The following is a 26,115-nucleotide window of genomic DNA, read 5'->3' on the forward strand; positions in this document are numbered from 1 at the left end:
TGAAGAGATGGTTCCAAAGGAGAGAAGGCCCTCAGGTGCTATCATAGGTATTCGCTGATATAATTGACAGATCATTCTCATTGTAAGTTCATTTTCTAGCAATCTCGTTATTTGAATCAAATTCCGTAAGGCAGTAAGTGATGGATTCATTCTCAGTGTGACGTTGAAATCAGACTCACTCCTGGAGCCTGTGGCAGGCCACCTTGTAAGGTCTTTGGGCAGCCTTCCAGCCAGACCACAGGCTTTCCTCAGGCTCTGTCACTCGCATTGCTGTGGAAGGTTGTGTATTGTACAGCAGGTGTCCTGAACATGTGACCTTCAGATCTTCCAGCAGGAGAATTGAATGGGAAACCCTGTTCTTTATATTAAGATTGAAGACACCAAAACACAGTGTTACAGAATCCTCTCCTTAAAAGTAAGTTTGACAGTTTACGTGAGAAACTTACAGACTCGACTACAAATGGAATACATTTTTGTTCATTTAATTGAATTTTAGGGAGAGGTGTCATGCAAATGTACTATAACTCTGCTATTTTCCCCAGAAACGTCAAAGAAAATTTTAGATCATCAACCATATGTATATGTGCAGCTGTGTGTTTGAAAGCTACCGGCAAATCCATGCTCATATAAATAGTTGTTTCTCAAGTGGCTCACATGAGAATCACATTTTAGAGATGTTCTGTTCCCTTTGTTCTCCTTTCTAGTTGCAGATTTGAAATACTGGTTAGGTTCTCATATTCCAAACACCAAGCCCCAGACTAACAATAAAACAAAACTATTTATTATTTTTAATGATAAAAGCAATAAATATTCATATAAATAAGAATTTCTAAAATTGAAGAAATATAGAAAATAGAAAGTAGGAACCTTCTTTGTTCTATCCCTCAGAAAAAACCCACTGTGAATAGTCTGGTGAATCATTCCAGATTTTCTCCCTATACATATATAACATAGATTTTATTATTTAAAAAAATGGGGTAATTTTATGCATGCTGACTTTCAATATGCTTTTTTTCCTTCTCAGCAACATATCTTGGGCATCTTTTTCATGTCAATGGACATTTGTATATTTTAGTGGCTAAAGAATAATCCATTCTATGTTTGTACCATAATTTATTTAGCCAATCCCCACTGGTGAATATGTGGATTGTTCTCAATTTTTCTTGTTTATAAACAATCCTGAAATGAATGTCCTTGAATATATATATATATATCTTTGAGTACTACATGGTATTACCATAGTTAAACTTCTAGGTAAGAAAATATTAGGTCAAAGAATGTCCATATTTTATTTATTTTTTATTTTTAAAGATTATTTATTTATTTATTTATTCACGACACACACACACACACACACACAGAGGCAGAGACATAGGCAGAGGGAGGAGAGGCTGACTCCATGCAGAGAACCCCATATGGGACTTGATCCCGGGATTCTGGGATCACGCCCTGAGCCAAAGGCTGATTCTCAACCACTGGGGCACTCAGGTGTCCCAGAATTTCCATATTTTAAATTTTAATAGCTTTGACAAAAGGTTTATACCAATGTGCATATTTACTACCACCATGCTAACTAGGTTCTTGGCTGGATTTCCATTTTGATAGTTTTAAGTACTAGAATCCTAGGGCTAGAATCTGTTGTACAAGGTAGAGGCAGCAATTTAGCCTTTTAAAATAAAAGAATTAGGGCAGCCCAGGTGACTCAGCAGTTAAGTGCTGCCTTCAGCCCAGGGCCTGATCCTGGAGACCCGGGATCGAGTCCCACGTTGGGCTCCCTGCATGGAGCCTGCTTCTCCCTCTGCCTGTGTCTCTGCCTCTCTCTCTCTCTCTCTCTTTCATGAATAAATAAAAATCTTTAAAAAAAATAAAATAAAATATAAGAATTACCCCATAGAGCACCATTTTGTTTGTGGTTTCATAAGCAAAAAATGTTACTGTGATTCATCAATGAAAGCAGAAGCATTACCCATTTTGACATTCTTTGTAGAGTTCCAACCTCTTGTCCCCCTTCCCCCGCCTGTACTATGGCAGCTGTACATATATGAGGGGGTATGTTGGGCTGGCTAGAATAGGAAGGGCTTTGTTTTAAATCTATCTTTTGCATATAAGTCAGTTGGTTGAAATGAAAATGTCCTTAACTCCCACACTTATTAGCTATGCACCCCCTTGGGTACATCACTAATTCTCTCTGAGCTGGTTTCCTCATCAGATGGTATCCTATAAGAATTACCCAAGAAAGTAGGGACAGGTCCCTAGCACAATGCCGGACATGCAGGGTTTGCATGTTTTCTCCATCAGCTGAACATCATTCCTCCGTGGAGAACAGAACTTCTATTCAAGGACCAAACTGTACCATGACAAGACTGGTTTTAAACTGTTTCTTAGAAAGGGTAGGTATTAGTTGTTGGGATACTCTTCCTCTTTATTTCTTTGCAATATATTAGACCTTAAATTATGTTGTTGAAAAGAATGCTTTTTTTTTGTATGTTTGTTTGTTTGTTTGAGCAACGTTCTCTAAATGTTTTAACCATATCCATTTGGTTTTGCAAAGTGTGTTGTGAAATAGTCACATTACTGTTCGTCCACATTCCCATAGATATAGTTAATTATGTTTAATTTTGCCTATTATTTCCAAAGATGCCATTATTGACAGTTTTAGTGGGAGTGATTTGAGCTGAATGAGATCAGTGTTGGATCATTAGGCTTTTCACTGTGTACATATGAAATTGTTTCTTGGGTGAACTGTTTTATCTGAGATTTGAAGGCTCTGTCATCAGTGGCAACTTCCTTCTTTTGATAGTTGCCTGGCTGTCTAGCCAGGCTCTTGCAATACTTCTGGCCATTCAACCTTCTGGCCCTGTAGTGGCCCATTCAACCTCAATGATCCCGAAGGGTCCTCATGGACATATAGAAAGCTGCTGCAAAGGAAGACTAGTGGTGTCCTATGTATCATGGTGTTCAGAATTCCCATTAAGCCAACGGTATGGAGATAAAGGGTTTGGGTTTTTCAGAGGCCATTTCTCGAGAAATGTCTAGAACTCAGCTGACGGGAAGACAAGCCCTGGGTAGGAGGGAGGCAACACCATCTAATTCATTATACTTTGTTTTTATTTAACTACCTCAAAGGTCATAAAGATAGCCTTAATCTTCAGATGAAGAAATGGGAATTCACAGGTTTAATGACTAAATTTTTTCTTAAAGATTTCATTTGACAGAGACAGAGCAAGCATGAGAAAGAGAGAGCAAGAGCTGACAGAGGGCAGAAGAAGGAGACAGAGGAGTAGGCTCCCTGTTGAGCAGGGAGTCAGACATGGGGCTCAATCTCAGGACCCTAGGACCCCAGGATTATGACCTGAGCCAAAGGCAGACACTTAATCTACTATGCCACACAGGCACCCCATTACTGACTAAATTTGATGAAATTTGTATAGCTTGAACCCAAGACTTGTGGTCCAGAGTCCTCTCTACACTGGTAACAACCAAAAGACTGTCACTGGGCGACAGATTCAGGAGGCCCAGATTCACCATCCACAGCAGAGTGTAATGGCCCGGTCACATAAAACTCAGGAGGAACACAATCTAGTGGGAAACAAGTGAAACTGAGGCAAAGGCCTAGTGCTTTGGAACATGTTGCTAAAATCAGAGATGGAAGGACCAAGATATTAAGATGTTCCAGGGGTTAACTCTGAGATACCAGTTGCTTCACCCATCCTAAGATCCAGCTGAGAGAGAGGAGGCTATTACACTCTAATCCACCAGGGTTTTGTTAGGTACTTGGCATGGCAGAAGTTCGGAGGAGATGAAGCCTCATAACTCTGGGTCACAGGGGCTGCAGGTAACAGAGACTGTATGTAGGGTTCACATCTTAGCCCACAGAGTTGCCTTCCTCAAGACGCTCCTCTGCTTTCCCTGCTTCACCTCTGCATGGCCAGCTGAGTGCAATGAGCAATGCCAATGACTTCAGACTGTGCTGGGCTCCATGAAAGTGTTCTGAGCCCACGTGACTAGATAGACTTCTTTCATGTTGGACTCAGCTCATCACTGAAATGTGTTCAAGTGACAGACTTCTGTTTCTGATGATACTCTGAGCTAGGTTTAGACTGCTGCATGCCTTCTGTCTCCTTCAAATTTAATACCCATTCATAGCTCTATTTATTCTGCCAAATATTTTGTAGATAATAACACCGTTTCTCCATAATATTCTCCAAGAATCCAGTTGCACGATGTCTCTCAATAGAAGTCCATGATCTTAAATCATGTTCATGTTCAGTTGATTGGGAGCTTCCTTATCCTCCTCCCTTCCCTACCCCTTGTCCCAGCTCTTCAGCCTCAGGTTAATATCTAATAGCTTTCTAGGAGGTTGATAGCAAAATATCTTCATAAAGAGCAAACGTCTTTTCTTGTTGTTTGTTTTTTAAACCTGAGCTAGGAATTTTCATTTCCTATAGAGAATAACCATAGAAGGCACAAGTGTGGGTGCTCAAATTCTTTCTCTTAAAATTAGTGTTTTAATTGCTCTAAATTAGAACCTACTAGGGTGATGGTGGGAAAGACCTTGCAGAGTCTACTGTTTAAGTAAAATGTCCAGTTCTTCTGGTGATTTAGAGAAAAGCAAAGAAAATCGTGCATTGAAAGGCAAGAGGAGTCTCTTTGCATGTGATGCTGTGCCGTTTTTAGTCTTGTTTATCTCCTGGGCCTTGTTTTATTTTTACAGGAATTAAAGGTAGATAATTTATACTGAAACACATAGAAATAAATATTGAATGGGGTGCTTTTAATTAATTAATTAATTTATTTATTTTTATAAATTTATTTTTTATTGGTGTTCAATTTGCCAACATATAGAATAACACCCAGTGCTCATCCCATCAAGGGCCCCCCTCAGTGCCCATCACCCAGTCACCCTCACCCCCCACCCATCTCCCCTTCCACCATCCCTAGTTTGTTTCCCAGAGTTAGGAGTCTCTCATGTTCTGTCTCCCTTTCTGATATTTCCCACTCATTTTTTCTCCTTTCTGAATGGGGTGCTTTTAAAACCACTTTTATCTCTGAAACTTTTGGACATTTTGGGGTAAGTAAATCAAATAAATTTCTTTTGTTATGTAAAACTTGATAGAACTGAAAGCTAGGAGACAAAATAAAGTCCATAAAGTCTTAGCTAATCAAGCCTCTATATCCAAAGACAAATTTATAGAAAAAGAGGAAACAGAGGAATATGTTAAAAGACATGATGGGATGCAATTGAGGAAACTCAGATAAAGGAAACTAAAGAACAAATAATCTAATTTCTTCTTCTTCACCTCCTCCTTCAACAACAACAACAATAATAGCAACACATGGGAAGACATGAATGGGAATTTAATTTAAAAGAGAATTAAGATATATAACAACTAATGGTAATTACTTATGTGGATCCCAGTTCAAATAAGCCAAATATATCAAAGATTTATAATCTTGGAATAACTTTAGGACAGCCCAGTAGCAGTGAGCACCACTGACTTTAGATTGTGGTCTTTATCATTCTTCACTAAAATGAACTAGGGTTACTTGGAAAATTGGCCAATTCCTTGCATGATATACAGTATGAATTTAAAAAACCTTGTCATATCAGATAGCAAGGAAGGTATCAAAGACTACTAGTGTCATAGGGAAAGAACTCAAAAGATTGGAAATGTGAGCATCAATAAGAGTAATTACTGCATTGGGTCGAAATAGTTTAAATATGTTTGAATTCATGAGTTTATAATGATACTTAAAAAAAAAAAAACTCTATTTTGTCATCATCAGAGGATACCAAAGTTGGGTAACTCATGATTTAAAACTAGGCAAACAAGGGGGAAGAATCAAATATCTATTCTTTTTTCTAATATGAATGGTGCCATGTGATAGCCAAGTAGGTGAGGGGGATGTTTCTCACTGCAGAAGTATTCCAGGTAATAATTGACAGGGGAATATTAATATTTTGTATGCACTAATGAATTGGTTGATCTAGGCACTGAACATGAATGAATACTCATATCACAAAAGTAGAGACAACCAGATATTGTGCACCCTTCAGTGTAAGAACATAGCACCCCCATAATATACTCTTCATAAAAAATACTTCAATATGATCAAGTCTCTAGATGCAACTACCAATTTATAGGCAATACAAAGGGCAAGGAAACATGGTAAACTACACCATGGGACTACAATCACCAAAATCCAGTTGTGGGAATTTTATAGGAGAAACAGTCCATTTTCTTCAACAAACATTTTGCAAGGAATAAACATAAGGGATGGATAAGGAACCTGTAAGATTCAAGGAGATTTAAAGGACATCAATTAATTACAATGTGTGGATCTTCTTTAGATACTATTTTTTAAGTATCCTAATTTTAAAAAACTATAAAAGTGCTCATGACATTTATGAGATGAGGAAATTTGAACGTTGTCTCAGAAATTATTTTAATGTGATACTGCTATTGTGGTTCTGTTAGAATCTTTATCTTTTTAAGTACATACTGAAATATTTGCAGAAAGGATATAAGGTCTGAGATTTGCTTCAAAAACATAGGGTTAGGGGCAGTGGTCTGTCTGGCAGAGGCCAGACTGACCAAGGGTTGATGGTTATTGGGGTCAGGTGGTCATTGTACTATTCTGCCTAGTTGGGTATATGTTCAAAATTCTACATCATAAGAAGTAAAAAAAGAAGAAAAGGGAAATGTGAACACTGCTCAATGTTTAATTACGTTAAAGAATTAATGTTTTTTTTAGAAGTATGTTAGTAGCAATTTGAATTTATATATTTTGAAAAGATAAAATGATTTCTGGGGTTCACTTTAATTAGTGTTTGTGGGGGTAAAAATGAATAAAAGTGGTCATTATTGTATAAATTTGAAAATTTTCTAAATTAAAGGTAACATACAAAAAGATAGGTTAGGCTATAATTAAAAAAAGAAAAAAGGATCACAGCATAGAATAATTAGTGTTGAAATGCCTTGTGTCCATGACACATTGAATGAAAGCCATACGTCATTATTTATTATTATTATTGATGTTTTTCATGGTAAGGTGTTGGGTCACCAAAGATAAAATCTGAACACAAATCCACTTAAAGCAAAATGAATAGAATATAAATCTGGTGATATTAAGGAAGCCTTCTTTGCAGTAACCTTATAATAAAATTAGGAATTTCTTAGCCCTGTTCCTAACCCCTATGTTATTTGAAGGTCAGGTGCTATTGGGTGTGAATAGCCAAAGAAAAGTTGCCTAGTGTTTACATAAACTGCATGCTAAATTAGTTTCTGAAGTTAAACTAGAAGTTTATCAGACCTTGAAATTCATATGTGAGAAATAGGTAAATTTCGATATTACATAAAAGAGAAAAGATAAGCACACATTTAGTTAAACTTTAAAGTGGACTGGAATAGGATAGGAAGGCTATTTTTTTTTAAAGATTTTATTTATTCATTCATAGAGACACACAGAGAGAGAGAGGCACAGAGACACAGGCAGAGGGAGAGGCAGGCTCCATGCAGGGAGCCCGACGTGGGACTCGATCCAGGGTCTCCAGGATCACACCCTGGGCTGCAGGCAGCGCTAAACCGCTGCACCGCTGGGGCTGCCCAGGAAGGCTATTTTTATCAAAATGATAAAATGAGCTACAAAAGAAAAAAGTGACTTGATTATATAAGGTCTTAGGTTCTGGACACTGAAAAGTAGATAGGGTAGTGGGCAGGATAATTTAGTAAAGTGAGACTCAGAACCTGTGGAATTCAAATGTCTCCAAATAAAGAGTTGCTGGGGATTGCTCACTCAATCTCCATTCCACTCTTCTGGTTGCAGATGTTGGAAATCTAAAACTAATGTGTGCCAGGTTCCTTTGCAGCTAGGATTCTGAGAATCAGGTTCTGCTAATTATATGAAGGAAGACAGAAGTGAGGTGGAGGCCATCTTACTTTCTTGTTTTTTTCCCACTGCTTTTGTGCGGGTGCCCCGCAGCAGCACTGCAGTGTGCTCTCTTCGGCTCCCTGGGTATTGAGAAACAGTTGCAGAGGCAGAGCAGATGTGGTGCTTCTCATCTCTAGCCTCCTGGTCTCTGAATTACAACTCTGGGAGTGTGCCTGGAATCCCTAAATTCAGTAGGAGCCTAGGGTAGCAGCTGGCCTGGCAGATCAGTCCTCATTGTTTTGGGAGTCATTGCTGTAGGCTCACCCCAGCATGTGACTATCAGCCCTTCCAAAGGCTTTGTGAGCACTTAGTTCCCTATATTAAATCTCCTTCTATTTAACATGCTCAAAATGTTTCTCCTGCATTGTATTTGATGGAAACAAGCAGTGTTTAGGTTTTAGGCCTTCACAAATGAAGGTTAGGCATGCTAAAATTTACTTTTCCGTTTTCCCCCTCCCCTCCACCTCAATGACCAGTTTCCCTCGCATCTCTCCTTGTCATCCCCATGTCTCATTCTCTTGGTTCCTTCACTGTTTCTTGCCAGTGGTCGCCTACATTCCCAGGTGCCAGAAGTCAAGAAGGCATCTAGATTTCGGGGTGGTCAGATGGAGAAGAAATGCTGGATTGCCCCACTCTCAACTGTTTCTAGGTTCATTTGCAGGTTCAGCTGTCTTGGAACTGTGCCAGTCTCTCCTCCTCCATGTCTACTGTCACTGTGATGCTAACATGTAGAGTTGGCTTTTTTTTTTTAAGATTTTTATTTATTTATTCATGAGAGACACACAGAGAGAGGCAGAGACACAGGCAGAGGGAGAAGCAGTCTCCTTGCAGGGAGCTGGATGTGGGACTCGATCCCGGGCCCTGGGATCATGCCCTGAGTTGAAGGCAGATGCTCAACCACTGAGCCACCCAGGAGTCCCACATGAAGAGTTTTTATCAGACTCCTCATTCAAAGATAAGGTGCGCGCAGCTCAGAAACACTAAATAACTTGTCCAGTGTCTGTGCCTAAGTACCAGATTCAGGATTGGATCCCAGTTTTGTCTCACTATTGCATGGACTTTGGAAAACACAATGCAGATATATAATAAGCATCATAGTTTAGTTCTACAGCCCTGCCAAGGATTGAGTGGGAGTCATGCAAGAAACAGAATGATTTCTTTTCTTCTGTGCTGGATAAGAACCTTTGTGTCTTTCTGTTGGTTAGTGGGAGACAGCCAAGGAAGAGGGCATAGGAAAAAGACTTTACAAAGAATGAGTGAACAAGAGAAAAAGAGCTGTGGAGGCAAGCTGGTGGTGCTGGTGCTGTGGGTGGTGTTGGCACATCTATAATGCTAGTGGGGGTGGTCCTGGTGGGGTTAGTGCTGATGCTTTGTCTGCTGCTAGTGCTCAGGAGGGGAGTAGATTGCAAGCTGCTCCAAGAATATTAGTATTGCTTCTCCCCAGCTGGTCGTTCTGCTTACTCCTTTCATTCTACTATGAACCTCACCCTTCAGTGAAGGAGAGTGCTTTTTGCTGACTCAGCAAATGCCAGATGGCTCAGCCAGAGTACAAGAAACTCAATTTCCGGATGCACACTCAGACCTCCAGCATTCTGTTCTGTAACTGTGATGGCTCCGAAGAACTAACAGGTGTCTCTGTGGATAGTGGTCTACCCTAGTTTAAGGATGGGCCTGGGAACCAAAATACATGAAGATTTCAGTTCTGCAAATTTCTGTCTGTATGATTTTGGCCAAGTTCCTTAATCTTACTGAGCCTCCATTTCCTCATCTCTAAAATGGGGGTGGGAGGAATTATTACTGCTTCATAACATTAGACTGTAAAGAATTAAGTAAGTTAATTACCTAAAACATGGCAGGTGCTTAGCACATGATATCCATTATATTAGGTATAAACACTTTATTTATTTATTTATTTTTAAAAGATTTTATTTATTTATTCATGAGAGACATACACACAGAGAGAGGCAGAGACACAGGCAGAAGGAGAAGCAGGCTCCATGCAGGGAGCCCGATGTAGGACTCGATCCCAGGACCCCAGGTTCATGCCCTGAGCCAAAGGCAGACGCTCAACCACTGAGCCACCCAGCCGTCCCCAGCTATAAACACTTTAAATGAGGTCAATGCATCACCACACTTGGGGAAGCTGATGAGAAAACAGGCAAATATCAAAGTGTATCTTTTAATTGACTAGAATAGATATTCCATTAAGAAACTCTTTTCCAAACTTATGCAAAATACTCTAGTTTCTTGCAAATGAAGTGTTCTTTTTTGACTTGGCAAGGTCATGGTGTACTCTGAGCCACTTACTGTCTGGTGTTAAAAACAAAACAGAACAACAACAAACAATTGGTATTTGGCCTCAGTGACTCTGATCTGAGCTATCTGCCCACAGCCTGATCAAACTCTGCATGCATACTTCAAATAATCCATAGATTATCTCCTCTTAAGAGGATCCCATCAATCTCATGAGTCATATTAAAATAATTCCTGATTGTACACGTACTGAGTGTTAGATGCTTGTAAACATTATTCTGAACAGCTCTGGTGCCATTAGCCTTAGAGATGTTACAGAAGTTTTATTTTCCCTCTCCTTTTCTTCCTTCCTTTCTTTTTTTAAATTAAAGATTTATTTACTTATTAGAGAGAGAGAGAGAGAGAGAATGAGCTGCAGAGGATTGGAGGAAGATAGAGAAAATCTTCGAGCAGACTCTGCTTAATGTGGAGCCCGATGCAGGGCTCGATCTCAAGACCCTGATATCATGACCTGAGCTGAAATCACCAATCGGACACTTAACAGACTGATCCACCCAGGGACCCCATCCCTCTCTTTTTCATAAATGTTTATGTTTATTTAAAAATAATTTACACAGAATTGAGAGCTCTTAATTGTATATTTTCTAAAGGAAAGAAGGGAATACTTGATTGTGTGAGTATTTTCCCATTTCTGTTCATAGGCCATCCCACAAAGTATCTGGATGTCAAACTCTATGAGATTGATAATAAGCAAAAATCTATGCTATTGGAAGTTGAAGTGAACATATTTAAGTGGGATGTTTTATATAGAGTGCTTGCACAATGCTTAACTCACAGTTAACAGTCAATAAATATCAGTTCCTTTTGAATATTTACTAGTGCCTTGGTTTGATGATTCTTATTCATACTATGTTCCGAAATTGTTTTCATTTTGCAAGGGATCCTTATGTCTCTCTCTCTCTCTCTCTTTTTTTTTTTTTTTCAATCCATTGGATATTGAAACCACATCATGATCTAACCTAAACACGATATAACTTCATGGGGGTAGGAGTTATGTGAAATTGAGAACACTGGATTGAAATGGAATGTTCCTAGTACCCTAAGGAAAGGAGATATTGTCTTCTACCAGTTTACACATCATGTTTCAAAACAGTTTCCTTTGAGGTTAAGAGTCAGATCACCCTTTTGCTATTCACTTAGCTAATTAATTCATTAAACTTCTAAGTAGTATTCAGACTTTGTCTCCAATTTCCACCTATAAAGTGATTATCATGGCTACCCTACAGTTGTGTCATGACTACCAAGGCATAAATATTTACTGGGGGCAGTAAATTTTGGCAAGAGATACAAAGCAAGAATGAGACATATATCCATAGAACTGACTATCTGGCCTTAGAGATCAAAATGAAAGAAAACATTGTGAAATTTTTTTGTTGCTGTTCCCTGAGAATTAGCTACAGATGCAGGGCCAGACAACTGCTACTTTTGTCACTCTGTTGAGTGTGCATCAGGCTCCCTGGATGGTCTGGCCTGGCCTGTCCTCACAGCCCAGACCTCTTGGGTCGGGATGACAATCTTTCTAGAAAAGTAACCTCATTCTTTGCTATAGGTACACACATGGCTGGCTCCCCCACCAAAAGTTTCAGGTAAGCTCTCAGGGTCCTTTAGTAGAAGAATGGGAAATGAGCTGAATCAAATCTTAGACTTACGCTTTGGGTCTTGAGTTGTATTTAGTGACTGGTTCCTGAAAGGCTTTCTGCCCTCTGACCTCAGCACACTTGGGTTTTCTCCTTGGTCACAAGAGGGTTACAGCCCTCAATGAGGAAACCTGGCGTCTGATAAGAGGTCTGAGTTTTCTTGTTGTTGTTGTTGTTGTTGTTTTCAGGTAGTACATGGGGGTCAGGAAGCAGGAGTGGAGGATGTCTCCTTGACCTGTAAGATAAGAAAACAAAGAAACCCATCAGAGGCAGGAATGGCATTTGTTCTGACACCTAATTTTAGAAGCAGACTGTGAGGTGATGAGTTTGAGCATATATGAACAACGCCAATAAAAAGTTGAAATGGAATGTTCTTGCTTTCACTCTGATTGCTGGCTATGGATCCAAGGAGCACAGGTTTTTCAAAAGAATAATTGCTGATAGATCATAGTTATCCTTATTTCTTTTCTTTTTTCTTTTTCTTTTTCTTTTCTTTTCTTTTCTTTTTTCTTTTCCTTCTTTTCTCTTCTTTCTTTCTTTCTTTCTTTCTTTTCTTCTTTCTTTCTTTCTTCTTTCTCTCTTTCGACCATAGTTTTCTATTGGAGTGTCTGAGATAGTCCAACTGGCTCTCTGTGACCTAGGAAATCCACTTGGTAGGCACTGTAGGGTGCAAAGTAATTTTCCCCACATTAACCATCTAGTAAGCAATGAGAAAAGAGAAGTAGAAAACCCCTAGAGAGATGAGTGTCTTGATTGAATCTTTATGGGTCTCCATAATTAGGAGCTCTGAAGAGGTATCTGAACATTCAAAGGGAACTGGAAGACGAAAGGCTGTCTAGATGAGGGATGGCAGGTACATGGTATATATGCTAACTTCTTAAGGCAGACATAATCGATCAATCATGGTACTTCTTCCTGCTAAGATTTGCAATTTTTCTATGTTGAGATCTATACAATTATGAAGACCACATCCTGTGTAAGATCTCACTTTGTCCTTTTGGTTGGAATAAATTACAAGTCACAAGACAATGAGAGATTTACATCAATCAAAAGGTTCACTCTTCCTTTATTCCAGTTTACTATGGTTGTCATGAAGTCTCTTAAAGTGCAGGTGATCTAGGGGACTATATTCTGGTTTGGAGACTGGTCTAATTTTTTTTTTTTTCACAATAAGATTAAGGTTGATTTTTCAGAGACAGACTCAAACTAACCAAACTTTAGGAAACTGATATTGTGGCATAATAATAAATATATTTGGCCTTTGTACCCAGTTTCTGACTCAGAGCTCCTTTTTATTCATAAGGAGCCCCTTTGAGCATATCTGAGTTTATACTAATGAGGTAACTCTGGGTGGGACTCCTGCCTAACTTAGGATAGGGCTGGTCATCAGAAAAATAAAATGATTAGGGTATTGGAACTTTCATCCCCAACTGCCAGCCAACAGGAAGGAGGGTGAAAGGGGAGCTGCAGATTAAAGGTCTATAAAAACTCCTGGGAAATTTGAAGAGCTTCCAGGTTGTGAGCATATCAAGGTTCTGAGAAGGTGGTGAGCTAGAGAGGACATGGAAGCTCCCTGTCCCTTCCCTCATACTTTACCCTGCGTATCTCTTTCATCTGGCTGTTCCTGAGTTGTATCCCTTCATAGTAAATCAGTAAACATAAATATATGTTTCCCTGAGTTCTGTTACCATTCTTGCAAATTATTGAACTCCAAGGAGGTAATGGGAACCCTGATTTATAACTTGGTTGGTCAGTAATATAGGTGACAACATGGACTTGCCATTGGCCTCTGAAGTGGGAGGCCGTATTGTGGGACTGCACCCTTAACCTGTGGGATCTCATGCTTGCTCTGGGTTATTGTATTGGGACTGAGTTAAATTTTTAGGATGCTAATTCTTAGTATTATTAAGAATTGGAGAACTGCTCGGAGTGGAAATACCTCCCACACATCTGGTGTCAGAAGTGTTAAGAGTAGAGGAGAAAGATAGTTTCCTTTACAGATGTGTTAACAAAAATGCCACTTTATTAATGCTCAGGGTGTATTATATTAGCATTTGTATGACCTGGGTCTTATCTTCCTCCTAAGGTAGAATTATAATTGGAAAGTTTCTTGGGAATCATGGAACCAGAACTAAAAGAATCAGTTGCATTCATTCATTCATTCATTCATTTATTTATTGTTTCGATCATTGTGCACTGAGAACAAAGTGTCTGCTCTCACGGTGATGCCTCCATGGTGATGAAGGGAACCAATGATGAAAAGAGAAGCAACAGATAAACAAGGTAATTTCAAATAGTATTAGGTGACATGAAGAGTATATAAAACAGGGTATTGTGGAAATGAATCAAACACTTAATTGATTCCCGCTTTCTTTAAATTTTTTTTTAAAATTTATTTATGATAGGCACGCAGTGAGAGAGAGAGAGAGAGAGAGAGAGGCAGAGACACAGGCAGAGGGAGAAGCAGGCTCCATGCACCGGGAGCCCGACGTGGGACTCGATCCCGGGTCTCCAGGATCGCGCCCTGGGCCAAAGGCAGGCGCCAAACCGCTGCGCCACCCAGGGATCCCGATTCCGCTTTCTTATCTGATCAGCCTTTCTACAGATAGTAAATTCATGACACCAGAAACAGAGTAACAAAGCCTGGTCCAGGACATGCCTTCCCTTAGGCAGTGCTTTAACAGGGGACTGCCAAAATGTGCTTCAATGTATCCATTGGTCACAGTCTTCCCACAAATTGATCAACATCCCTTGATGCCTGAAGCAGGATAGAATCATGGTTAAGAACATGAGCGCTGCACTTGGTACAGACCTGGGTTAACACTCTGTCCACTTTTAGTCATTCAACGAAAGTTCATTGAGTTCACTGAGTATTGTGTACTAGGCACTGTACTGGTGCTGGAGACAGGCAGTGAACAACATGAAGCCCTTGCCACAAAGCTTATGTGACAAATAATGAATGAATGAATAAATATGAAATATGATATACAGCTTTGTACACCCATGTTCATAGCAGCATTATTCATGATAGCCAAAAGATGAAAGCAAAATAAAGCCATGTGCAGGGGATAGAATGGCCTGGGCTGTCACTATTTTGGGAAAGGTAGTTTAGGCACAGCCTAAACAGGTGACAGAAGGTGACAGAAGGGACCTGAATGAAATGAGGGTATAAGCCATAGGGATGTTGAGAGAACATTCCAGGCAGAGGGAAGAGCAGATGAAAAGAGGTTGGGTTGGGAGCATGTTTGAGGCTTTTGAGGATCAGCTAGGAGGCCCTGGGCTGGAGTGGAGAGGATGACCAGATAGGAAATGAGATTTGAGAAGGAGACCGAGGCCGAGGCTGAATCAGGTGGCAGCACTCTGTCGGGGTAAGGACTTCAGATGGTACCCCAGATGGAATGGGAAGTCATTGGAGGGTTTGACCACTGGAGTGATAATGGTCTTAGTCGTATTTTTAAAGGAATCACTCTTACTCCTGGGTTGAGAATAGACTGCTGGGGCTCAAGAATAGAGACAGGTTGGCCAGGAGGAGGGGATGCAGGTGAGAATAGGGTGAGAAGCCAGAGACGTTTGAACTAGAGTGGCATGGGCAGAGACGCTGAGAATGCTTAGATTCGGCTTTGATGGAAGGTAACACCCAAATGGGATTGTAGCTAATGATGTAATGTTTCTGCATTGCGGTGATGGACATCTGCTCAGGCCTCACACCTCCCCACTATGACAACTTCATTCCCATTCAGTCTGTGCCAACCCGGCTGCCTCTCACTACCTCTGCTTCTCCTCACCAAGGCACAGGTGACATCTGGGCCTCCGATGTGGAATACACCAGTCTAGAGATCTGGGATGCTGCCTCCAGCTCTCCATCTACTTGCCTCCCCGGCCCCGCCTCTGCACCCTTGCTCCCATTTCTGGATGGCAATGATGGGCTGCTCTGGAAGGGCCCCAGGGTACACTGCTTAGCCTGTCACTTTTGAACTCTCCATACCTAATCTGATGCATATAAAGCCTCGTCCTGTTTGAGAACTGTGGGCCTTTGGGGGGTGTGGGGAATCACCGCCTCCAACCTTGAATTTCTGCCTCTCCTGGTCTTTCTTCTCTCTATCTATTCTTCAGACCACCTGTCCTCTTTACTGGAGGACATCTCCCTCGGATGACATTCCCAGAGCTGTTTTGCCAGACTTGCCTTTTGAATGTTAAAGAAGGGTGGGTAAAGGATGTAGAAAATCCCAGTCAGTCTTGACTAAACCTTTCCAGGGATTTGATAATCCTATTATGGATGTTAGTAGTTGAACCTGGATTTTTTTTCTTGGTTCTCAGTTTAACACTCTAATATTCTTCCCCACTACTCTCCCCAGGCCACTAGGAAGAAGGTCATTTAGAGAGAAATGCACGAAAGGGAAGCACAGGGATGGGACCCCAAATATTACTCTTACCTCATAGATTGAACTATAACTTTCAGCAGGTTCTGTACGTTTCCTGAGTGAAGTCTCCTGAGCCCCAGGAGCTGCCTCCGGGATGACGGGAGTGGCAGTTACTCGCTGGGTCTCTTCCACTAGGTGCTGGGCAGGTGCCAAGTCCATTCCTTTCCCTGGTGGTTTGGAAAATCTCCAGAGAAAATTGGTAGAACTAATTGGAAACAGGTTATCATGGGTGTGAAGAAAAGCAGAAGGCGTGCAAACAAGCAGCCGTGCAGTGAGATGTCGGCTTCCGAAAGGTAAAAGGAGCAATGGATAAGGACACAGTGTGCACAGTGGCAGGGGGGCTTCCAGGACAGGGTGGAAGGAACCTGGCAGGAAGAGAAAGCACCACAGACTCCTGTTGTAACCAAGCCAGTGCCAGTTTGGAGCATTGGGTTGGCCTCTTGTCCAATGGGGCTGGAAGGAAGCTTGGACAGTGGTGAGAACAGAAGCTGCGGCCTTTCGTGCACACATTGCCACTCGGCTGCTGTGTCATGAACCTCTGAGAGCAGTTTCTTTATCAGCAAAATAGGAATCATATCGTACTAACTGCTGCCCATCCCACCTCACATACTTCTCAGCAACAAGGGCCTCCTGGTATGTAAAAGGCCTGCATAAATTCCTAAATTGGGACAAATGAAGAATGGGAGGCAGAAGTTAGTGAAGGCAGAGACATCATGATTGATAGTTTCTCCGACAGCCCCGCCCAGGAACCCTGGGGCACTTGCTTGGGTCCAAGGGTTCAATGGGCTGCTTATCTCTTACCAGAAGCAGCGGTATTTGGTGGTAAGTAGAAGCTCTTTGTGGTGGCCTCCGGTGGGAGTTGGCTGGGTCTGCTGAATGGGTCGTCCTGGGGTTGACATTGGCTCTTAGCAACACGCATTTCAAATGCACAATGCATGATTGTGGCCCTTTTGGAATACAGCATTTTTGAGCAGCGGTCTACAGGAAGTCAACTGTAAAATGTTGCTGTGTTCACACTAGTGCTAAAGACATGGGAAGAGAAGCTAATATATTACTGCTAGAATTCTTCTATATTAAGGGGAACCTTGCAATTTACCCCACAGAGCCTTCTGGAAGAAATTAGGATCATTTTTAAGAGACCTGCCCTAATACAGTGGGGCATTCATTCCTTTCATTTTGTTCTTTACACATTTGCAATTGGAAAATTTTATCATCCTGGAATTATTAAGTAGGTTGGGAGAAGGCTTATTTATTTATTTATTTTTAAATTTTTAAAAAATTTATTTATGATAGTCAGAGAGAGAGAGAGAGAGAGAGAGAGAGAGGGAGAGACACAGGTAGAGGGAGAAGCAGGCTCCATGCACCGGGAGCCCGACGTGGAATTCAATCCCGGGTCTCCAGGATCACACCCTGGGCCAAAGGCAGGCGCCAAACTGCTGCGCCACCCAGGGATCCCGGATTATTTATTTTTAAATCTATTTTTTGAGAGCACCTTTCCTTATTTATTTTCATGCTAAAAAAATTACCCTCTTGGAAGCCAAGTGTGTGTGTGTGCACACGTGCTCACGCTTAAAAAACCTTGGCATGAGCACGAGAGGCTGACCTTTAGTTTCAGAGGAGGAGGAAGTGCAGTGAGGGGTGGCTGCAGAGGGCATGAGGGAGGGTGGGATGAGTCAGTGTCTTTGCAATGTCCACCAATCCATCCAATGCTGTCTCGGAAGAAGAAATCCTGTCGAAGTGACCACTGTGTTGGTGACAGTGTAAGTAGTTCCTCTTTTGAAGTCTTGGTGCTCCTGGAGCTGTGGCAGCAAAGGTCAGCTTTCATAAGCCTCCTTCAACTGCTGACAAGCCATGAGGAATTGTGTTTTCTCTCCATGATGTAGGAGGGTGTTGGTAACTCCCAAGAACCATAGGCTGTAGGAGCTGGACTAGAAGGATTGGAGACGGATGAGTGGAGAGCATTTCAAGGTGGGCTCTCAGTGACCATGAACCATCACTTCAGTTTTTGGCCACTGCCTCTCCAGAAAAGGGGAACACCTACATTCATTATCCGAGAACTGTGGTCTCCTTCTGTGTAGGAGCAGACCGGGTCACCATCTATGGGGCATCCCATGGTGATCTCTCTGCCAATGGAAGGTGCTCTTGGCTGCTTGCCTCCTTCTCCTCCTCTACAAAAACTGTCCTACCCAATGGAAATGGAGGCCTGAGTCTCCTGCTTCCACATTTCTAAAGCTCAACTCATATATATTCCATCTTATCCTTGACTTTGTAACAGTAGTGTTGGGAATGGTATCATCCTCACCCTCATTGGTAATGGCAAAGTTAACAAAATGTGCACTTTTTTTCATATAGATCTGGTCCTAGGCACAACACATGAGAGACAGAGAGAGAGAGAAAAAGAGAGAGAGAGAAAGAGAGAGCGTCCTTGGAGGGTTTTACAAAGTATTTGGGCAGTAAATAAGAATTTGGGCATGTAAAGACATGCATTCTTCCTTCAGCATGCCACTAAAACTCTTCTCACCAAGATCGTGACTTCCTAACTGCCAATCCCAGCAAATACTTCCCAACTTTTTTCCTGACTTGGCTGACATGACCTCATGTTTGAACATCTTCCATTAAATCTCTAAGACAGCATCCAGCCTTGGCTTCCCTGCCACCTCTCACAGTAAGTCTGTAAGTCAGTTGCTTATAGGGCACCTGTCTTGTTAATGTCACTGCTCTTTCTCAGAGTTCCACTTTTGGTCTTCTTCTACTCTTCAATTTTTTTTTTCTTAGCAACTTCATCTTAGGTCAGAGGATGTGATTCTACATTTTCATAAACTTCCCAGGTGTGCTGATTCCCAAGCAGTTTTGGGAATTTCTGGACTTCTTAATTGCTGTGGTTCTTAGCTTCCCCATTTACAAAATGGGATAATAATGATACTTGCCCTGGACTACTGTTAGGATTAAATAGGTTATATATATGTAAAGCACTTATAAAGAGTGCCTAGCACATAGTCAGGTTTATATAAAGGTCTGGTTGTTCTTATGTTTAGGCAGAGGATGTAAGGAAATAGGAAATAAGTTTTCAAAGGAACACTGAAGTCTTTTTGCAGAGACAGATAGTTGTTCCCTAAAATCTAGTCTCCCTTTCCCCCAAATCTCCACAGCTTCCCAGCATTCCTTGCAGCTAGGTATGACCATATAACTAGGTTTTGGCAAACAAAGGCTAAGTGAAAATGTCTTGTAGCATTTTCTGGAAACTTCCCAACAAGTCAGCCAGCTTGTGCCCCTTGTCCTTTCTTCCTTCTGCTCTTCTGCTGCCTGGAACTTGAGGTGGTGGCTGTCATCTTGAAAGATGAGCATGAGGACCATCTATCAAACTTGGTGGGATAGTGAGCTGGAAGTACATGGGTGCTTGAGGACCTCGTGGAGAACAGTCTCCTTAACCTCCTGCACTATTTATTTACATCTGGACTTTCACACCAGAGGGGTGATAAACTTCTGTCTTCTTAAAGCCACTACTATTTGGGATCTCAAGTTGAATTGCAGCTAACCTAATCTTACCTGATACAGAATGCTGACATAGGTGGTGCATGTGGAATTAGGCACCAAAGGCCAAAATATGTTTTATTTGGTGGACAGTAGAACTACTGAAGGTTTGGGCTAACACAGTGGGAAATGCCACTTTAGGAAGGTTAACCTTCCAGCCATGTAATGGTAAGGAAAGTGTCGTGGTGGTGAGACTAATCAGGAGACTGATTGTGGGCAGGACAGGTGGCAGTGACAGTGGCAGGTGGGTGATAGTGGGGAAAATGGAAAGGAGACACTGGATGGCAGAATCCATGTTAAAAGAGGCCCAGTGGCACTTTGCAGCAGCCAAGGTGTCTTGGTGAGGATGTGGGAGAGGGGAAAGGTGACTTTAAGGTTTTAAATGAGATATTTGGAGGATGGTTCAGTGGTTTGCAGGAACTCTCTTGTACTGGTCTCTTCCCCACTCCACATTCAGTAAGTTCATGTTGGCTTGAAATTGGCCATGGTGGGAATTTGGGAACTCCATGGAAATCAACGAATGCTACAAGTCAAACTCATCCTTTTCCCCCACAGAGTCAGTTTACCAGCACATCACTGGTTCAAGTGCCCACGACCTGAAAGTCAAGAGGACAGGCTGGTTTGTGAGACAAAATGAGCTTCACCTCAGCCATGAAGATTTTACATGTTGGCTAGCTATAGGGAAAGTGGAAGCTAGTTTGGAAGGAAGCACACAGCAATAGAAATGCTGAAGCTACGGGTATAAGAAATCATTGACAAAGAAAGCAAAAGCCCTCAGGAGTAGGTCCTTTCAGGACTCAGGAGGAAGAGGAGCCAATGGAAACAGAAGAAACAGGTGGAGAGGGAGTAGGGAGAAACAGTTTTGTGCCATGGGAATGAGGAGGGAAGAGAGAGAAGCCAGGAGCTGTAGCGAAGCTGAAGCCAATGACATCTGAGAAGCGGCTGCTGGATTTGGGAGTCAGCGAGCCATCAGAGGGATGACTGTGGAAGCCATATTCCTCAAAACCTGAGCCCAAGAATATAGAGCTAATTTGTACAGCATCCAGCAAAACTTCTAGTGAATCCCAAACTATAGATGAATGCACTTTGATGCATTTTATAAATGCAAAGATTGGAGATTACTTGACCTTGTGTGAAGAAACTGATTTTTAAAACTGCATGAAGCCTGGGCCTAATTCACCATGAGAAGAAAAGTGATCCTGGGTGCAGTGGAGATTGTGTATGGGTTGTATAGCTTGGCGCACCTGGTCATGTTGTTATCCGTTGGCTAAGGAGATGAGCCTGTCTGTATGCAGGGGCTTTGGAGCTGACCACACTGTATGTGCACCAAGACTGCTCTTTGATTTGTAGCTGATGTTGCTGGAGTCTTCTCTCATTGGCTCCATGGCTCGGTCCAATCCTTTGCCTGCAGTGGTCACTTTTTCTTGGGCAGTTCTGTGTTGGCCTCTACACGCTACAACTGTGGTGATGCTTTCCTGCAGTTCACTACCACCAGAATTGTGCATGGAAGTCCTTAAAATACTTCTCTATTTCATTGTTACTTGCGTCTGTTAGGAAGGTAGAGGAATGCAAGAAAAGAGGGAGAAGAAGCAATCATACTTGCAGAATGCCCACTAACTTCTTTATTCATTTAACAACTATTTATTGAGCACCTTTAATTGCCAGACCTTTTATATCCCATATAATTCTTCCAGGAGCCTTTCTGGAAGGTTATCATTCTGTCCATTTTATGGACGAGCACTCCTGTGTTCATTCATTCCTGATTATGTGTTGGAGAGCTGATTGTCATCCAGGCTTTAGGGTGGGTAGTTCTTTTTGTTGTTGTTGTTGAAAGATTTATTTATTTGAGAGAGAGAGTGAGAGAGTGAGCACATGAGCAAGGAGAGGGGGAGGGAGAGGAGGAGGGGGAGCAGACTCCCTGCTGAAGGGAAAGCCCAATATGGGGCTTGATCTAACGACCCTGAGATTATGACCTGAGTCAGATGCTTGACTGACTGAGCCACCCAGGCACCCTGGGTAGTTCTTTCTTAGCACAGTATAGGTTTTATTCACAGCTGATATATAGATAATGGAATTCTCCAATACTGCATGTAACATCTTCTGTAAGTCCAGTCCTGGGGTTATGACCATGTGTGGGCTTGGACATCGTTTAGAGTTCAGTACCTAATCATGTTTACATACTTGTGGATTCTGCTTCCAGTCACATGCTCCATATAAGCTCTGCATGCTTTCTGTACCTGGGTTGTTGATGTAGAAATATAGAACTTGGAACACTGGCTCAAACTCGCACCCATTTAACTAACATCTATTCATTTAACAAAAATGTCATGAATAAACTCTGACTCTGCTAAGCACTGGGATTATAGAATTGAATTATCATTTGTTTCTGCCCTCAAGGAGCTTGAATGTTAAATAGCAAGCTCAAGATGAGAGTATGTCCTCCTCAGCCAAGTCAAAATCAATGATCAAATACCTAGTAGTTTGTTGTGTCTACCTGTGGTCTCTGAGCAATTTTGCTCTGTGGTTATCCTTACAATATTTTCTCTATTTATTTCATATGACACCAGCTCCCTTGAGGAGTAAGTGCCTTGAGAGTTGGGACTGTGTCTCATGGGACTTTGTATCTCTACTACCTAGCACAATTTCTGGCACATAGGAGTTCAAAGAATTAATGTTGACTTAATAAAGTACAAGGACTGTTTATTGATTAATATTAGTATTTATCTTTTATATCAAACATGAGGCCCAAAGATGTTAACTTATCAGTAAATTTGGCACTTGCTAGAATTCAACTCTTCTGAATTCTAAATGCTACTGCTTTACTCTTTACTTATGTAATTTATTTTTGACCTCAGGTATATAGAGTTAAATTCAATATACTTCTTGGGTCATGATTTTCTAAAGTCATCATGCTGTGCAAGGTCACTCTCCCCTTTGTTATGTTTTATATTCGCCTCTTACTTTTCTCATCCCCTGCTCACTACCCCCTGACACCCACTCTAATTTGTTGTATGCATGCATTTTTGAAGAATAAATGTTTTTTGAATTATGTATGTGTTGCTTGATTTCCAAGCATTTAGACATTTTCTGCTTACCTTTTTTTACTGGTTAAAGAACATACACTGTAAAATTTCAGTCCTTTGAAATGTACTGAATCTTGCTATATGGACTAAGATATCCTCTATATTGGTAAATTTTTCATGCATATTTCAAAAGAGTATTTGAAATATATATATATATATATATATATATAAACATATAATATAATGTATATTTCTGCAGTTGTTGGGTACAGTCTCAGGTCAAGTTTATTAATTACATAGTTCATATTTTTAATATCTTTATTTATTTTATATCTGCTTGGAGAATTGTGTTAAAATCTCCTGCAAAAGTCTATTTGCTTTGCATATTTTGATACTATGATTTTAAGTGATTAGGAATTTAGGATGGCTGTCTTCCTAGTAGATAGAAGCTTTTATATTCATGATATTTCTCAATTTCTAGAAGTGCTTCATGCCTTGGAGTTGATATTGTCTAGTATTAGTACAGCCACACATCAGCTTTCTTAGGGTGTTTGCATGGTATATCTTTTTCATCCTATTACTTTCAGTACTTCTATTTCTACATATTTAAAATGAGACTTTTATAAGCAGCAAGCAAACAAATAATTGGGTTTTGTTTTGATTTCTCAGTCTTTCAACTGGAATGTTTAGTCAGCTTGCATTTACTAGTATTGTGATATATTTAGAATAAGAAATATCATCTTTCTATTTGCTTGAAAGCAAATATTGAAATATATTTTACCTATTCTTTTCTTTTTTCTTCTTGTTTGCCTGCCTTCTTTTTGACATTTTTAAACATTCCATTTCTTCCTCTATTATAGTATAGTTTATGTATAAAATAATACATTCTTTTTTTTTTTAAACAATGCATTCTTTTACTGTTGTTTAGTGCTTGAGAGGTAACATGAATCTTTGTCAATTTAAAATCTAACATACATTCATACTGTTAGTGTTTTCCAGACAAAATAAACCTTAGAATTGGGGTTAAAACCCCAATTTCAATTTATTTACTATTGTTGTCATGTCTTTTATTTTTTAGAGTGTGGGAAGGGCAGAGGGAGAGGGAGAGGAGAGGGAGAGAGAGATGGGGAGAGAGAGAGAGGGAGAGAGAGAATCTTAAGCAGACTCCACACCCAGCATAGAGCCTGATGTGGGGCTTGATCTCAAGACCCTAAGATTATGACCTGAGTCAAAATCAAGAGTCAGATGCTTAACCGACTGAGTCACCCAGGTGACCCTGTTGTCATGTATTTTAATTTATATGTAATTTGAACTCCACAAGACTATTGTTATTTGATATTGTCAATGTTTATTTAGGTAATTGCGTTTATTATGACTTATGTAAATTGCATTTATTTAGATTTACCATTTGCATTGTTCTTCATTCTTTCCTGCATTTCTGAATTTTTGTCCAGGATCATTTTCCTTTTGTGTAAAGAAAAGCACTTAGTATTTTCATTGGCATTGATGTACTGCTGATATTCTCAGTTTTTTGTTTGAAAATATCTTTACTTTTAAACTTTTTGGGAGATTTTTTTTCTGAGTATAGAATTGTAGATTGGCATTATTTTCTTTCAATACTTTAAAGATATTATTTCAATGGATTTTGGATTCCATTGCTTCCTCTGAGAAGTAAAGTGTCAGTTACCTTTTTTTTTCTTTCTGATTATGTCTTTGGTTTTTAAGTAGCTTCACTATGTGCAAAGATACAGTGTGTGTGTGTGTGTGTGTGTGTGTGTGTTTCTGGTGTTTGTAGCTTCTGGAGTTTGTGGCTTGATGTCTTCTTATAATTTTTGGAGAATTCTCAGCTATTCCTGTCTTTTCCTGGGATTCCACACACATTAGGCCATTTTCTTATATCCTTTTCCTATACATCTATACTTCATACATTCTTTTGTATTTTTCTTTCTTTTGTCTTTCCTTGCTCCAGTCTGGAGATTTTCTTCTAAAATTCTCTAGTCAACAAATTCTCTTTTGAGGTAATTTCATTATTTCAGGTATTATATTTTTCACTTCTAGAATTCATTGATTTAAAAAAAATGTAGTTTCTTAGTTTTTAGCTCTTGGCCAACATTCTCCATCTTTTTTTTTTTTTTTAATTCTGAAAATATACAAAGCGTAGTTATTCTAAAGTCAATGCTTAACAACTTCATTATGAGGATTTCCTTTAAGCCAGTTTCTATTGTTTTCCTCTTGGGTCCTTGGAAAATTTTCTTCCCATTTGTCTGGTCATGCATATATGTATGTTAAAAAATATGTAATATAAAATTTGCAGGGCACCTGGGTGGCTCAGTGGTCGAAGTCTGCCTTCAACTCAAGGCGTGATCCCAGGGCCCAAGATTGAGTGCTATATCAGGCTCCCTGCAGGGAGCCTGCTTCTCCTTCTGCCTATGTCTCTGCCTCTCTCTGTGTGTCTCACAAATAAATAAATAAAATCTTTAAAAATTACATAAAATCTGCTACTGTAACTATTTTAAGTGTATAATTCATTAATTCCAATCATATGTTCTACATCCATCACCACTATCTGTTTGCAAAACTTTTTCATCACCCCAAACAGAAACTCTGTATCCATTAAGAAATAACTCTCCATTCCTCCTTTCCCTCAGCCTCTGGAAACCACTAATTATTTTCTGTCTTTATGTACTTGCCTGTTCTAGATATTGCATGTAAGTGGGATCACACAATAATTGTCTTTTTTTTGTCTGGCTTATTTCACTTGGCATAATGTTTTCAAGGTTTATCCATCTTGTAGCATGTCTCTGAACTTTATATCTTTATAAGGCTGAATAATATTCCATTATATGTTTATATTACTTACATTTTGTTTATCCATTCATCTGTTGATGGTTACTTCTGTTGTTTCTACCCTTTGGCTATTGGGAATAACACTTCTATGAACATTGGTGTGCAGGTATCTGTTTGTATCTTTGTTTTCAATTTTTTTTTGTAGATACCTACAAGTGGCATGAGTGGGTCATATGGTAATTATGTATTTGAATTTTTTAGAGAATTTGCAAACCATTTTTCAGTGTTGCAGAATTTTACATTCCTGCCAGCAATGTAAGAGGGTTCTAATTCCTCTACATTTTTTCAATACTTGTTATTTATTTATTTATTATTTATTTATTCATTCATTCATTCATTCATTCAGTTAAAGCCATCCTATTAGATATGAAGTGGTGTCTCATTGTGTTTATGATTTGCATTTACCTAGTG

Source organism: Canis lupus, chromosome 25 (assembly GCF_003254725.2).
Source record: "Canis lupus dingo isolate Sandy chromosome 25, ASM325472v2, whole genome shotgun sequence".
NCBI lineage: Eukaryota > Metazoa > Chordata > Mammalia > Carnivora > Canidae > Canis > Canis lupus.